We start from the raw sequence: 16394 nt of genomic DNA on the forward strand, positions 1-16394 counted from the left end.
GAGGGTTTATACATAATGTACAAAGGGTGTTTATACACACTTCTACACCGTATAAAAGTGTATAATAGTGTATACAAGTGTATAATAGTGTATATGAGGTGTTTAAACACTTACCGGAACCCTAGATCTGGCGACGGCGCAACCACCATCGACGGGAGATCTGGTGTAGAACGGTGTAGATCTGGTGGTAGATGAAGAAGACAAACTTCTCCACTGGAGATCTAGCGCCGTACAGCGAAGAGGACGCCGGCGACGACCTCTAGAATCTTCTATTCACCTTCACTTTCCAGCCATATTCTACCTCCGCCGTTTTCTATTACTTACCGATTACTCAGGTGATTTGTTCCTTGCTGGAGTTACGGCATTGATCGGCGTTCTCCGATCTGTCTAAGGGTTCTTCGGCGGCTAACATAAGTAAAATATAAAAAAGGGGCTAAACCGGGTAAATATTTTACCCTAACTAACATAGAGTGTAAAATTCCCTTATTTGAATTTATTCACTGAATTTTGAAGAAAATTTTACTTTTGCTTATTTTTAGTAATAAAATTATAAAATTGAAGATGCATGAGATATACACGCTATAGATCTATGAGACTTACGCCTTGTGTCTCGGACTTACGCCTCACCCCGTGATGCGTAAAACGTCTCGCCTCGCGCCCCCGTTTCTTAAAACACTGCTTTATAGCAAGTCTTTCCTTAAGTTTTGCTTTCTTAAACCTTATTAGTACATGATTTATATATCATTTCAGGAGATTTTTGTTCAACATCAACACAAATATAAGACGAAAGGTTCTGTTTATATTTTTCTTCTTCTTTTCTGATTGCATTTACAGATGTCATGATCATCAAACAAAGGAAATTAATTTTCATTATCTATGTATACACATTAATTTTTCCTAACTGCAAGCTGAAAACAAAACCACATGGCTGATTGACCCGGTAATTGTGCAAATGATTTTTTGCTAGACAGATAAAAGAAAGACTTTAGCATTGTTTATACTTTATAGCAAGTCTTTTCTTAAACATTATTGACGATAAGAGCAAAGCTGGCTCACATAATTATTCCTACTACTTTTCTATCCTTCTTAAAAAAAAAATGAATGTTGTTAATCTATCAATTGTGACAACTACTTCACGTATTAATTTAGTATTTCAACAATAGTATAAGAATAAGATAAAACGTCGTTAGTTACTTAGTTGGAATGATTGATACTAGTCAACTACCATATTAAGTGTGAGTGAGATCTGAAAGTAATATTGGTCAGACCTTTTTTCTAGCAAGCACTGTTAATTTAAGTGTCTATATGATAACCGTGTTTCAAGATAGAACGTTTACGTTTTGCGAGCACTACTTACCTGTTTTGTGTTGTACAGACCTTAACGAAAAACGAATCAAATCGAACAATCGATTTTCATTGGTTTGACTTAGTTTAGGAACTTTTAAAACCGACATAGTTGATTTGGTTTGGAAAATGAAAAAGTCAACCCAAATCTACCTATCTACAACCCTACCTATCGTTGATAGGGTAAAACGAATCTGTCTGTTCTTCCTACTTTATCCCTACCAAGCAAAATACCAATATGGATACAATTGAAACCTGCACTGCATATATAATTCATCATTTTATGCGGAACAATCAATCAAACTATTCTTCCTATTTTTTGTGCTAGGTAGTGATAAGTTAATTTAAACATCCTTTAATTTCAATTTTGCTACGATACTTTGTCTTGCGATTTATTTATTTTTTAATTGAGCCGGGTTCGAACTCAGAACCTCGGGATAGTTTATGCATAGGGAAAAAATTAAAGACCAGCGCCTTTGAAGGGAAATCCGTGCAAAAAAATGCATAAGTTACGCATCATGATATCCACAAGTTATGTCAGCGCCGTTAAACAACTTGTGCCCATAAGTTCGATTCTGAAGGATAAAAATTAAATCCCAACCCATTTGAAGGGAAAATGACCTGATAATACTACTTAAAGACTCTATATTACAAAACATAAGAATACTTTTCCTTATTTACAAAACATACCAATAAAATTACAAAGTATACCAAATTAGTTTTAATGGGATACCCACGATTTTAGGCCTCTTTTAAGGAAAAGAATCTGATTTTAAATGTGGCTTAATTTTAGGATAATTACCAATCAATTTCTTCTTCTTTTTAAAAAGATATCTCTCTCTCCTTCCATGATAGACACCATTTTCAGACCTAAAATTCATCTTCTCTCTTAGAATAAATTTTCAAACCAATATTACAAAGTATTTTTTGTCACTGACTTGTGTATTAATTGTATATAAAATTGGTTTGTATCGTTTTGAGATATGTGTGATCATTGTGTGTTTGAAATCTTTATATATTATATAAACTGTAGTTTTCAAAAATGTTGAAAACTAATATATGTATGACATGTGTATGGAATCTGCTATATATCATTTAGATATATGTGGTACAATGTGTATGAAATGCGAATAAATTCAATATAAATTAGTCTTAAAAATGTAGAAAACTGATATGTGTAGGGAATCTAGTAACGTATTATACATATATACTTTCTCATAATCTATAAATACTTTGATAAGATTTTATACAATTTATATGTACTTTATCATAATCAAAATATACATACAACTTTTATACATATTTCATACATGAAAATTATAATGAATTTATACAGTTATACATATTGCATACAAAAATTTATACATATTTATTTTCTGGTGTACGAACTTTGTGCGGAAAAGGGTCAAATATACCCCTTTACTATTGGAAAAGGATCAAATATACCCCTCGTATACCCCTCCATCGTTAAAGTTGACCAAAGTAAACATGTGGCATTGATATTTGGTGAGGTGGACGCCATGTGGCATGCCACCTCACACCCCCAACCCACATCTTCATTACCACAAACTATCTTCACCATCTCCGCCGGCGCTACCACCCATCTCCGCCATACAATGGCAACCAAATAAGCTATACTTTTTAGTTAAATTTTAAAACCAAACAAAATATCATTTTTAAGTTAAAAGCATCTAAAAGACTTGTTAAGATTATCTTTTTGACTATTCAAACTAGTATTTAAATTTTAAAATAATACAGTAATAGCAACGTTCTTTTGGGAACAACCCGAATATTAGTTGTAATTTGTTGGCTACTCAATTAAGTAAGTACTCCATTTTCTCTGTCCAACAGTTTACTATTAATATTCGCTGTATCAAAAGTTTTTTTTTTTTCTAAAGAACAATCGAGTTTACTGTATAATAGAAAACTAAACGGACAAAAGAGATGGGTTAAGCGCGGCACCGGCGGTTGTTATTGTATGGCGGAGATGGTGAAGATAGTTTGTGGTAGTGAAGATATGGGTTAGGGGTGTGAGGTGGCATGCCACGTGGCGTCCATCTCACCAAAATGTCAATGTCACATGTTCACTTTGGTCAACTTTAACAGTGGAGGGGTATATTTGTGCCCAAAGTATAACAGTAGGGGTATATTTAAACTAAAAGTATAACGAGGGTATATTTGACCCTTTTTCAATAGTACAGGGGTATATTTGACCCTTTCCGGAACTTTGTATGGAATCTGATTTGTATCAATTACAAATTTATTACACATATTTTCTCAAACTTTATACATACTTTGATTATATTTTATATAATTTAAATGTAATTTATCATAATCAAATACACATACGATTTTTATGCAGGTTTCATATATAAAAATTATAACGAATTTATACGGTTATACATATTGCATACAAAAATTATACATATATGTTTTCTGGTGTATGAAATTTGTACATAAAAATTACTGATTAGAATGGAATTTTTGAGTAAAAGTTGAAGAAAATTAGGGAACAATATCTCTTAATTTTGAATGGGGAGAGAAAAATGGATGAAATAAAAGAACAAAAGTTGGAGAAAATCAAGGAACAATATCTCTTAATTTTGAATGGAGGGAGAAAAGTGAATAAAATAAGGAAAGCAAATTATTTAATGTGTTTTATTTGTTTCTTTTTAATTTACCTGATTCGTATAAATTTTGTAAAAAATCTATTGATATATTTTGTAAATCGAAAAGTATCGTCGTGTTCTGTAAACATACCTTCTTACTGTGTAGATATATGTTTTTTGCCCAAAAATTAAACACCAGTCCATTTGAAGGGTAAACCGTGCAATTACTTCCATTTGAAGGACAAAAATTAAAGATCAGCCCATTTGAAGGACAAACCCTGCAATTTCTTCTTGTTTATAGGAATCTTTTCTTCAGTTTTGCTTTCTTAAATATTACGACGAGAGCAGAGCTAGCTCACATGATTATTCCTACTCTTTTTTCTATCCTTTTTTTTTTTTTTTTTCCAACGAAAGCTGTTAATTTGTCCATGTTTGAGCCAACAGTGACAACTACTTCACTTATTAATTTAGTATTTCAACGATCGTATAAGAATAAGATAAAAGGTCGTTAGTTAGAATGATTAATACTTGTCAACTACCAGTATTAAGTGTGAGTTAGATTTGAAAGTAACATCGCTCAAACCTTTTTTTCTAACAAGTACTGTTAATTTTAAGTGTGTATATGATGACCTTATTTCAAAATAGAACGTTTACATTTTACAAGTACTATTTACTGGTTTTGTGGGGGTAAAGACCTTAATGAACAGACGAATCAAACCGAACAATAGACTTTTATTGGTTTGATTTGATTTATGAATTTATAAAACCGACATAGTTGATTTGGTTTGAAAAATGAAAAGCTTGAACCAAACCATACACCCCTAGCTATCATTGATAGGGTAAACTAATCTGTCTTTTCTTCCTACTTTATCCCTACCAAGCAAAATACCAATATGGATACAATTGAAACCTGCACTGCATATGTAGTTCATCATTTTATGCCGATTTATTCTCTCTTTTTCACCTTTCTAATCCTCAATCAAACTATTTTTCCTATTTTTTGTGCTAGGTAGTAATATCATACTTAGTTAATTTAAATATCCTTTAATTTCAATTTGCACGATTGGTTAAAACTAGATAAAACTCTTAAATTGCAAGCTTGCAGAGTCTCACGTTGTTGACCCAACTACTCTGCGGATGATTCCACGGGCGGTGAATATATAACAAGGACTTCATATTTTAATTGCAAAGACTTTCTTAGTACAACTTTGTCTAACATTATTGACAATGCCCATCCAATCTCAGTTATTCATGTTCACATAGCCAAAGCATATGAAAGTCTCTGTATTGACTGATTCTTTATTATCAAATATTGACAGTCAACTATCAAAATTTTCATTTGGATCTCAAAGTAATGACTCAAATTAATTGATAGTCAATTATTCAGATTGTTGGTTCATAACTGAAAGTAGTGGAACTGAGATCTTGACAACTATATAAGTGTCAATATGTTAGCGTAATGTATCAACAACCAAAAACAAAAAGTAGCATAGCTTGAGACAGATCAAATTATAAGTCTCATTCTTGGAAGGCAACACATATAATGGCGGACGCTCTGGTATCTCTACTCCTGAAAACTATTCCACAGCTGCTCCTCGAACAAGCAACCATACTTTCTGAGGTAGCGGGCCAAGTCAAGTCCATGGTTTCATGGCTACAACTCATGAAAATATTCCTCGAGGAGACTGCGAAGAAAAGGAACGATGGCATTGTTCAAGCGTTGGTGGAACAAATCCGAGAAGCTGCTGAAGAGGCGGAGGACGCCATTGACACGTACCTGGTCAAGCGCTTAAGGCAGCAGCAGCAGAACTTCATCGGAAAGATTGTTCATGGTCCTGACCATGTAGCAACCATCAACAAAGTTGTGTCTAAGATTGAGAGCATCAAGAGGCAGATTGATGACATCAATCGGAACAAAGAGCAACTAGGCATTGACTTGGCTGAAAATGTCGATGATTCTCAATCAATAGCCGAGCTGAGAAGACGCAGAATTGAAGTAGAATAGGTGGACGTGTGGGGTTCAACAACTACGCGTGGCAACTAGTCGATCACTTGCTTGACGAAAGGAAGCTTGATGTTATTTCCATCATCGGCATGGCTGGTTTGGGAAAGACTACTCTTGCATTAAAGGTCTTCAAAGACCCCCAATTGAGAGATCACTTCTCCTGTTGTGTGTGGCATCATGTTTCTCGAGAATATAACATCAGAAATCTTGTACTTGATCTTCTGGTACAGGTGACAGATATCACGCCTGTTAGGTGTGGAATTGGCCAAACAAGTCAATTCTTTTGTTCACATAGTCGTGATGTAAGCGCTTACCTCATAATAATTGTGATGTAAGCGCTTACCTCATCATAGGAAATTCATTCCTATAAATAGGTAGCTTATGGTTCATTTGTAAGATATCATTAAGATCATTTGCTATACACATCCCAAGAGAGAAAAAAAAAACTAAGAGAAATACTCTTAGTGAAAGGCCTAAGTAAGAGAAGGTCTGTTATATCCCGTATTTTTGAACGTCGGATTATTTGTAAGCTGAGGTGGGGCCCACACATCAAGATTTTTTTTTTGGAACATGTGACAAGCTATATGAATCACATATGTAAAGTTAAACACAACTCATGAAGGACCCTTGGGCCAAATCAAAGTGGAAGCCCTCCAAACGAATATTTTTAAGAAAACGTTTCCGGGTGACCTGACTTGGAGGGGAAAAAACGGTATTATAAGTTTGGAATTTGGAAAAATACCAAGAGATAGAAGTTATAGATAATTGAATTAGCTTTCCAACCATAGGTCGTGGGTTCCTAGGTGACGTTGGTACAAGGAGATATGGACGTTTTAAGGTCGAAAGGTCAGTGGGCTAGGCCCAACTCGGGACCAACCGAATTGGCCCAAAAAAATGAAAAGAAAAAAATTTAGGCCCAAGTTTGAAGGGAGGCCGGCCAAGCCTTGGCCCAAACCCACAATATGAAATTGTCATGTGATTAGTCATGTGACAATTATATTAAAAAGGGGTCTTTATCCTTTTGAAGCTTCAAGAAAAATTAGATAAGGAGAAGACAAAAGATGAAGAGCAAGAGAAAGGGGCCATTTCGGCCAAGACCATGGAAATTAGGTGCTTTAAATTTTATTCCAAAAATTATTTTCTTGTAGTATTTCCACTAATTCAAGGGTCCTCTACAACATAGTATAATTGTTTCGGAAGATAAGTCATCCGTTTCATTGTTTCCGCACTTTGGCCAAGTGAAGAAGTTGAAGAGAAAGGGTAAGATTTAATTCCTTTTTATGTGTTATGAAGGTTTGGTTTATGTTGTGGGAAGTAGAAAGGGTTAAAATTCATGAAAATATGGAAGTTGCATGAATATATATATGTATGAATGTAGCCGTGTACATGTGTGGTTGTGTAGTCAAAGATGAGTTAATTTTATGTTGTATTCTAGTTGTGGTTATGGTGAAATTCATATTGAAAATGAAAGTTGATTGAATTGATTGAAGTTGGAACTATATGTATTGGCCGAGTGGTATATTGAAATTGGAATGGGAATGAATTAATTTTGTTTAATATGTTAGTTGTGTTGTGGTGATCCTTGCAATGTAAATGAAGGTAAAATGATATAAGTTTGCATTGTAATGGAATGTAGAAGTTTGTGTCATTTTAGTATGATTTTATGACATTATGGAAATGAAGTTGTTAAGGTGCAAATAATGATGATTGTTGATGTAATAGGAAGATGGAAACATGTTATGAATAAGTATGTTAAAGATTAGAAGTTTTGGATGAATTATGACTTTGGTGGAAAGTTTGTATATTTTGTATATCTTGTGAATATTTTGTGGAAATGATATGAAATGCTTCCAAATTATATTGTGATGATCTAGATTAATGATGAATGTGAAACCATCGAGCTTGGTTTGGAAATTTGAAGTTGAAATGGAAGATATTGCACTATGTTGGAAAGGGAACTAGTTGTGCCATATTGAGTGTTTTATAGTGATTGTTGTTGGTGGTGGTGTTGTTGTTGGGTTGTTGTTGATTGTTTTGGCCGAGTTGAATTCTCGGGGATGCTATATGTATAGGGGAGATGCTGCCCAAATTTCTGTAGAAAAGTGTTAACTTTAGATTTAGGCCTAAAGCCTTATGGTTAACATTTGGTAAATGTGACCATTTGCAGATTTTGGACGAAACGGGAAGTGAACTTGGAAAGGCGTAAAGTGCGTAAAAGGTATGTAAAGCCACCCCGATTCTTCTTTTGGCATGTCCTAGATGTACTAGGATCGGATTCACGCCTCGGAGCATATTCTGCTCATCGGAATCCGCGTCTGAAATTGTCACATTTTCGTTCAATAGAATTGAACCCTTTTAGTATGCTTTAATGAAAAATTATGCAAAATTTCTCCAAATCACTTAGGAAGTTATGGAATGCCCTAGGACCTCTGTAGGTGACCCCATAAGCTTAATACACGTAATTTGAGCCCGCCGCTTTGGTTGTCCCGAGGTGGGCCCGCTATTTCCGATTTTACCCTTATGGTCCTTTGTAACTTGATGTCAAGCAATTTTTAAGGAAACGTCTTATCTACTTTTCCAACTACTAATGATGCTTATTCGGGGTACTATATTGAGTCTCTGTAAAGGTACGATATTTTGTATTGCATTTAGTTCCACTATTCCCACTTTGCTCTCTTATTGTACTATTGCCTTATTTTCGAACAATATAAAATGAAACGTTTTAACTATCCTTTTAACTACTAAGGAAAATTGTTTTAATGATTCCCTCGAGTCTGGTAAACTATTTTGGAATATGAGAATGACCCCAGAAGGATTATTCTTCCATAACTCATTATGACATACGACATACACCTACTATGATTCTGTCCGACTTCATTGATTTGATTTGTCATTTCGATATGCCTCATTGAGTCTCTGGAAATCTATGATATTTTTGTTGCATTTAGTCTCTCACTACTCCATTCGTGGATGCCCCAATGTTTTTCACACTGAGCCCGGGCCAGGATATGTTGTCAAGCGTATTCCAATGCATTGTTCGCCGTGCCTCGATGTGAGGGGGCAGGTATATATGTACATGGGTTTTGGAGTATGCTGTGCCATGTACACACATTCTGATATGATATGATCTGATATGGCCATCTGATATGATATGATATGTTATGTTACGGGGTTATCCCCTACTCTGTTCCTTATGTATAGTGGCACCAGCGTCGGGGGGTGGCCACGTTCTGTTTCACCGAGCCCTTGGCAGGGGCCGGACATGATATGGTATATGTTTCTGAACACACTCCTCATGTTTTGAAAATATGCATTTGATACTTCGGATGTCACACTCACTTCTCTGTAAGTTCTGTTTCGGTTATGATCTTGTTCCGTATTGGGACCAGGTACGACATATGTTTTCAACAAATACTATTTATACTTTATGATCAGCATTTTGCTAATCTGTACATTTTGTCCATTTTCTGTACCTTCTACTTTGATTATGACTTTGTTTACTACGTTCCGTGCTTTACATACTCAGTACATATTTCGTACTGACCCCCTTTATTCGGGGGCTGCGTTTTCATGCCGCGCAGGTACAGAAGACAGATTTGTTGATCGCCTTCCTAGGACATCTATTCTGCTATATTGGGAGCGCTCTTTTGTTCAGAGCCTGTATATTGGTACAGTCTGCCGCTATATTATATATATGTATGCGATTCAAGGGTATGACGGGGCCCTGTCCCGTCTTATGATTTTGTTATGATCTGTAGAGGTCTGTAGACATACTTGTGTGGGTTCTGTATATGTTTGGGTATGATATGATCTGTGACAACCTCATCGGCTTCCATGTACGGTGTCGGTTCATTTATGGTTATTATTAACGCCAAGCGACTTCTATATTTTAAAATATTCTGTCGTTTACTAATTTGGGTTATTGGGTACGTTTGAGTGTCCAGCACAAACACTAGTCGTGGCCTACGGAGTTGGGTCGTGACAAGGTCTTTGAGAGAATTTTCTGTGGTAAAATTCTTGAGTGTAATTGGGATTGGGGTTGTGAGGTTGAGTGTTGTAAACACTTGTAATATTTCTTCTTTAATAAGATCTGCAGCAGCAACGTGGACGTAGCTCTCACATTGAGAGTGAACCACTATAAATTTGTGTGTGCTATTTATTCTTCACTTACATCACGGCGTAAGTAGGTTCTGTCTAAGGAGGTTGGTATTTAAGTGGTCCAGCTGTGACCCTCCAATCTTTCCTGGGAACCTGCTTACAAAGGTCGGATTTGGGATTTAAATCCTAACAACTGGTATCAGAGCAACAGGTTGTGTTGTGATTTAGAAACGATGGGAGGCGAAGATGGTACGACGCACGGCATCGGTAAATTCGATGGTACAGACTTTGCGTTCTGGAGAATGCAAATTGAAGATTATTTATATGGCAGAAAGCTTCATGAACCTCTGAGTCCGAAACCAGAGGAGATGAAGCAAGCAGATTGGAATCTCCTCGACAGACAAGTTCTGGGAGTCATTCGGCTGACGCTGTCAAAGAACGTTGCTCACAATGTGGCAAAGGAGAAGACCACTGCAGATATGATGAAGGTATTGTCTGACATGTATGAGAAACCTTCGGCAAACAATAAGGTATTTCTCATGAAGAAACTATTTCATCTAAAGATGATGGAAAATGCTCATGTTGCTGCACACGTAAATGAATTCAATACCATTGTAAATCAATTGTCATCGGTAAAAATTGACTTTGATGATGAAGTGCAAGCTCTAATTTTGTTGGCATCCCTACCAAATAGCTGGGAGCCAATGAGAGCAGCGGTTAGTAATTCTGTCGGCAGTGACAAACTAAAGTTCAATGATGTTAGGGATCATATCCTTGCTGAGGAAGTGCGCAGGACAGATTCTGGAGAGGCATCGACGAGTTCTGCTTTTAATGTTGAAAACAGAAGCAGAAATTATGACAGAAACTACAACCGAAATAGGGGCAGATCGAAGTCAAGGAATGGCAGGGGTCAATCCAGACCAGGACGAACATTTGATTGTTGGAACTGTGGAAAACCAGGTCACTTCAAGAAGAACTGCTGGGCGCCAAAGAAGGAGGACAACAAGGGGGCTGGAATCAACGTTGCTACGGAAGACATTGGCGATGCGTTGTTGCTATCGGTTGACAGCCCGATAGACTCTTGGGTGCTTGACTCAGGAGCGTCCTTTCATACCACCCCACATCATGATATAATGACAAACTACGTGGCTGAGAATCTCGGCAAAGTTTATTTAGCCGATGGAGAGCCGCTAGACGTTGTTGGCATGGGAGACATTAATTTGAAGATGTCAAATGGATCCTCGTGGAAGATTACAAAAGTTAGACATGTTCCAAAGCTGATGCGAAACCTGATCTCAGTAGGTCAGCTTAATGATGAGGGATATGATCTCAACTTTGGTAATGGGTCTTGGAAGGTGGCGAAAGGTGCTATGGTAGTTGGCCGAGGAAAGAAGATTGGCACTCTCTACATGACGGCTAGCTGTCGTGATACTGTTGCTGTGGTTGACAACACAAAGAAGACAGATTTGTGGCATTGTCGGCTTGGGCATATCAACCAGAAGGGGATGAAGCTGTTGGTGACAAATGGTTTAATTCCGGAGCTGAAGACGGTGGACCTTCATACGTGTGAGAGCTGCATTCTCGGAAAACAAAAGCGAGTAAGCTTCTCAAGTGCAGGCAGAGAATTGAAGGTCGAAAAGCTAGAATTGGTGCACACAGACGTGTGGGGACCTACCACTGTACCCTCCCTTGGAGGATCACACTACTACGTGACCTTCATTGATGATTCAACCAGGAAGGTATGGGTTTATTTTATGAAAAATGAATCCGATGTGTTTAGTGTATTCAAAAGATGGAAAGCCATGGTCGAGAATGAAACAAACCTCAAGTTGAAGTGTTTGAGGTCCGACAACGGCGGAGAATACACTGATGGTGATTTCAAACGGTACTGTGCCGATAATGGGATCAAGATGATGAAGACTATTCCTGGAACGCCGCAACAGAATGGAGTAGCCGAAAGAATGAACCGAACGTTGAACGAGCGTGCTCGGAGTATGAGAATACACTCTGGACTGCCCAAGACATTCTGGGCAGATGCAGTCAATACCGCGGCCTTCTTAATTAACCGAGGACCGTCAGTTCCCTTGGATTTCAGAATTCCAGAAGAAGTCTGGAGTGGCAAGAAGGTAAATCTTTCATTTCTGAAAGTGTTAGGTTGCTTATCATATGTTCATAATGATGATACGGCTAGAAGCAAGCTTGATCCAAAATCAAAGAAGTGTTACTTTATTGGCTATGGTGACACCGAGCTTGGGTACCGATTTTGGGATGAACAAAATCGGAAGATCATCCGAAGCAGGAATGTTGTCTTTAACGAAGAGGTATTGTACAAAGACAAGCTGCAAAAAAATTCAGAATGTCAGGACAAGGAATCGGAAATAGTCGATTTGAAGGACTTTCCGGCACCTGAGCCACAGCCAGGTACAACCGAGGCAGAGGAACAAACAATCCGAGAAGGTGCTGATGAAAGTGCTGATTCTGAAACAAATGAACAGACGCCAATCACAGAGCTGCGTAGATCATCCAGGATCAGGAAGCCGCTTCACAGGTACTCTCCATCCCTCAACTACATTCTACTCACTGATAGAGGGGAGCCGGAATGTTATGAAGAAGCAATGCAAGTCGATGAATCGACTAAGTGGGAGCTGGCAATGAAGGATGAAATGGATTCACTATCGGCAAATCATACATGGGAATTATCCGAGTTGCCAAAGGATAAAAAGGCATTGCAAAATAAATGGGTTTATCGGATAAAGGAAGAACCCAATGGAAGCAAGCGTTATAAAGCAAGGCTGGTTGCAAAGGGATTTCAACAGAAAGAAGGCATTGACTATACGGAGATCTTCTCTCCCGTAGTCAAGATGGTGACTATCAGAACTGTTCTTGGGCTGGTAGCAAAGGAAAATCTACATCTGCAACAGATGGACGTGAAAACTGCATTTCTTCACGGTGATCTAGACGAGGAAATCTACATGCGACAGCCGGAGGGATTCAAAATCAAAGGAAAGGAGAATCTGGTGTGCAAACTTCAAAAGAGTCTATACGGACTAAAACAGGCTCCAAGACAGTGGTATTTAAAGTTTGACAGCTTTATGAAGAAAACTGATTTTCAAGGTGCGAGGTAGATCACTGCTGTTACTTCAAAAAATTTGAAGACTTGTACATGATACTGTCACACCCCATTTTAACCCGGGTTAAATTTAGGAGTATGATATATTGGTGATTCCTATTTTTGTTTTGATTTTAAGGAGTCGCCACCTAATTAATTTAACGATGAATTAGGACATCTAAATGTTAACTAAGGCAAAGTTAAAACTAAACCTCCGTTAATAGTCTGCTTAACCAGTGTGATTCTAGGTAAGGGCTCTATATTATCCTAAAGGGAAGGGGTTAGGCATCCTTTAGAATCCGTTAACTTACGGTTATCCGACCAAACTTAGGTTAATTAATTAATGGTGAAAATTTGTATGGGAGAGAATTTTGAGTGCTTACTTTAAATAAAACTTTACAAATATTGCTAAGGCTTTAAATAAGATGCTATTTTGAAAAATAAAACTTGTAAAGAACATTTTTTGCATAAAGAGAGGATTTTAAATAAAGTCCACAAAATGTTGCTAAGATTCTGAAAGAAAATATAATAATGTTGTATAAAAATAGGCTTATAAATACATATTAATTGTTTTTTCTACGATTTAAGAATATATTCAAAAGTAGCTAATAGGAATTTCTTTATCCTTTCATCATTTCTCATTAACTAATGATAACTATGCTTAGATGAAAATATGCGTGATTGATTTGAATTTGAAAGGGTTATTTATAAGAATAATACTTGAATTTACATTTACATATTAATGACGTTTTGAAATTTCTAGGATAGTAAGAATAAAATATGATTCTTTTAACTCGAAATATAAAATCATGCCATTTTGCAAATCAAAGAAATGAAACCACAAAAGAAGAGAATAATCTTATGGGATTAATTTGTTAGTCTTCCTTAAACTAACTACCCATTACTAGAACTAAATCCACTAATTTATTAAGATTCATCTAAGTTAATAAAATAAGATAAGGTTAGTTATACAAAGCAAATAAAAATATACAACAATAAATAAGATAGAGGGGAAGAGAATTGGATGGATCTAGCCCATTTTAGGGCCCAACTGCTGCGGACTGTTTTGCCATTGGGCTTTAGCCCAGAATTCTTTTCTTTTTGTGTATAGGCTGCGGATGGGGCTGGACACGAGAGGATTTCGTTGGGCTTTAGCCCAATACCGAATGCGGAAAGAGGCGAATCCTTCGGACTCGCAGCAGTGGTCATGCATAAAATGAGAAGGAAAAGGATTAGTACCTGACCGGTGAATAAGTTAAACATGTAAATATGAATTCAAAAAGAAATTAATAAGTCGTGTATATTCTGGGAGTATTTGGGTATATTTCGATTTTATACAGCATTCAGGCATTATATACTTATGGTATAAAAAAACAGGGCCACCCTCCTACATAGGCAAGCACCACAATGTGATGTTTGTCGTACATAAATATATGCAAGACTCGGACAGATATAGTAGCGCGTAATACTCAGAATATACTTGGTATAGTGGAAAGGTATACACCGGTATACGACCTTTGTGTACGATGGGCGTACACTGAGGTTTTGTATACCCTGTATACTTTGACGTATGCTATACTAGAAAGAAAAATCGTAGAGGATGAACCCTCAAGAGCAAATAAAAAATGCAGAAAGAGAGAAGGAAATTTGCGAACGCCTCATGTAATCCAGACCAGAACAAACATTCCAAGGAAGCATAAGATACAGTTAGATATTCAACCAGAAAATTAACTAGAAACGCCCAGATTGCAACAGAACTGGGAGCAGACATGAAATGCCAAACAACTGCGTTCGAATAAGGCTGAACAGCGAGGAAATAGGGGAAAATTATGCAGGGATTGAAAACATGCTACAGTCAACCATATGTAAAACAACATGATTGAAGAACTGTTTGACTTATGCTATCATCTGAACACTCATACATGGTTGTTCATTTAAGACAAAATTCAGCAATAGAGCATTTATATGCTGGAAACCAACAACCTTTGAAGCAAACTATACTCATGCTCATGCCATCATTAATCTATCGCTTACACTTTCAAAGCTATTGGCTTTAAACTCAATCAAATGCTAGAACCAAGATATACTAATGATCATCTCAACAGTAATCTAATCAAAATGATATCCTCTTTAGGACAGACCACATACTCATTTTTGGGACAACAGTTTGGAATGGATGACACAAGGCAGATGAACCTTAGACAAATCCAGCATGAATCAAGACCATAGAAACCCTTTTTGCATTCAGAATTTAAACCAGATACCACTCCTTCGTTTGCAAAAACCAGTTTTAAGAGGAAAAATAAACAGTTGTGAGGCAAGACTAGTGAACAAAGAATGAACCAACTTAAATAAAATTGAAAGCCACGCTGACCTTTTGTCAAAATGAGATGCATTCTCCACTACTTGTTAGTAAAAGAAGAATTTATCAAGCATAATCGTTTTTTTTTTTTAAAAGGAAGGCAAACAGTTTTCAAATTATTCTTGGACTTATCATGCAAAATGAAGAAACCAGGGTCCTTAAGCACACACAGAAGACCAAATTTGACTAAACTCCTGTTTTAAGAGGAATTAATACCCTTAAAGATTTTGAAATCAACAAATGTCCAATGAATTTTACAACTGCAGGGAAAGGAGAATTGGCAGCATTTGATGTTTTCAGCAAATTTTCAGAGGGGAAAAGGAGAGGGAAACATCAAGGATATTGTCAATCAACAGAGGAATCTGAACTAAAAATGAGTTTGAGACACCATCATAAAGGATCTGCTGAGCCAACACAGCAATAGAATCCCATACTGTCTAAATAAAGCTAAACACAGCAGTAGCTAAAATGGCTAAACCCCAGCAGTTCAGACAAACTAAAAATGAGCAGGTGCTAGTAGAGGAAGGTGGACTGAACAGGGAGAACATCCTTAAAGGAAATCTCATTCTACAAAACTCATGCTCAATGCATACATTGTCCAGAACTAATAGAGATTTAACTTACATACGAGGTGTGTGAAGGTTGTTACCACTTCCTAGTTCATTTTATTCGACTGATCATTAAAGAAAACTGCACAAATCTTCATTTGTGGACTCTTATTTCAATATCAGGATTTCATGTTTTTAACTGATAAGCTAATGCATCTCTTAAGATGAGATATAGATAAACAGCAATAGCAGCTATAAACGAGGTAAAAGAAAGGAATATGCAGTTGCTAAGGACAAGCAAAGGGAAATCAGGTTGGCA

The sequence above is a fragment of the Lycium barbarum genome, chromosome 6, assembly GCF_019175385.1.
Source record: "Lycium barbarum isolate Lr01 chromosome 6, ASM1917538v2, whole genome shotgun sequence".
Taxonomy (NCBI): Eukaryota; Viridiplantae; Streptophyta; class Magnoliopsida; order Solanales; family Solanaceae; genus Lycium; species Lycium barbarum.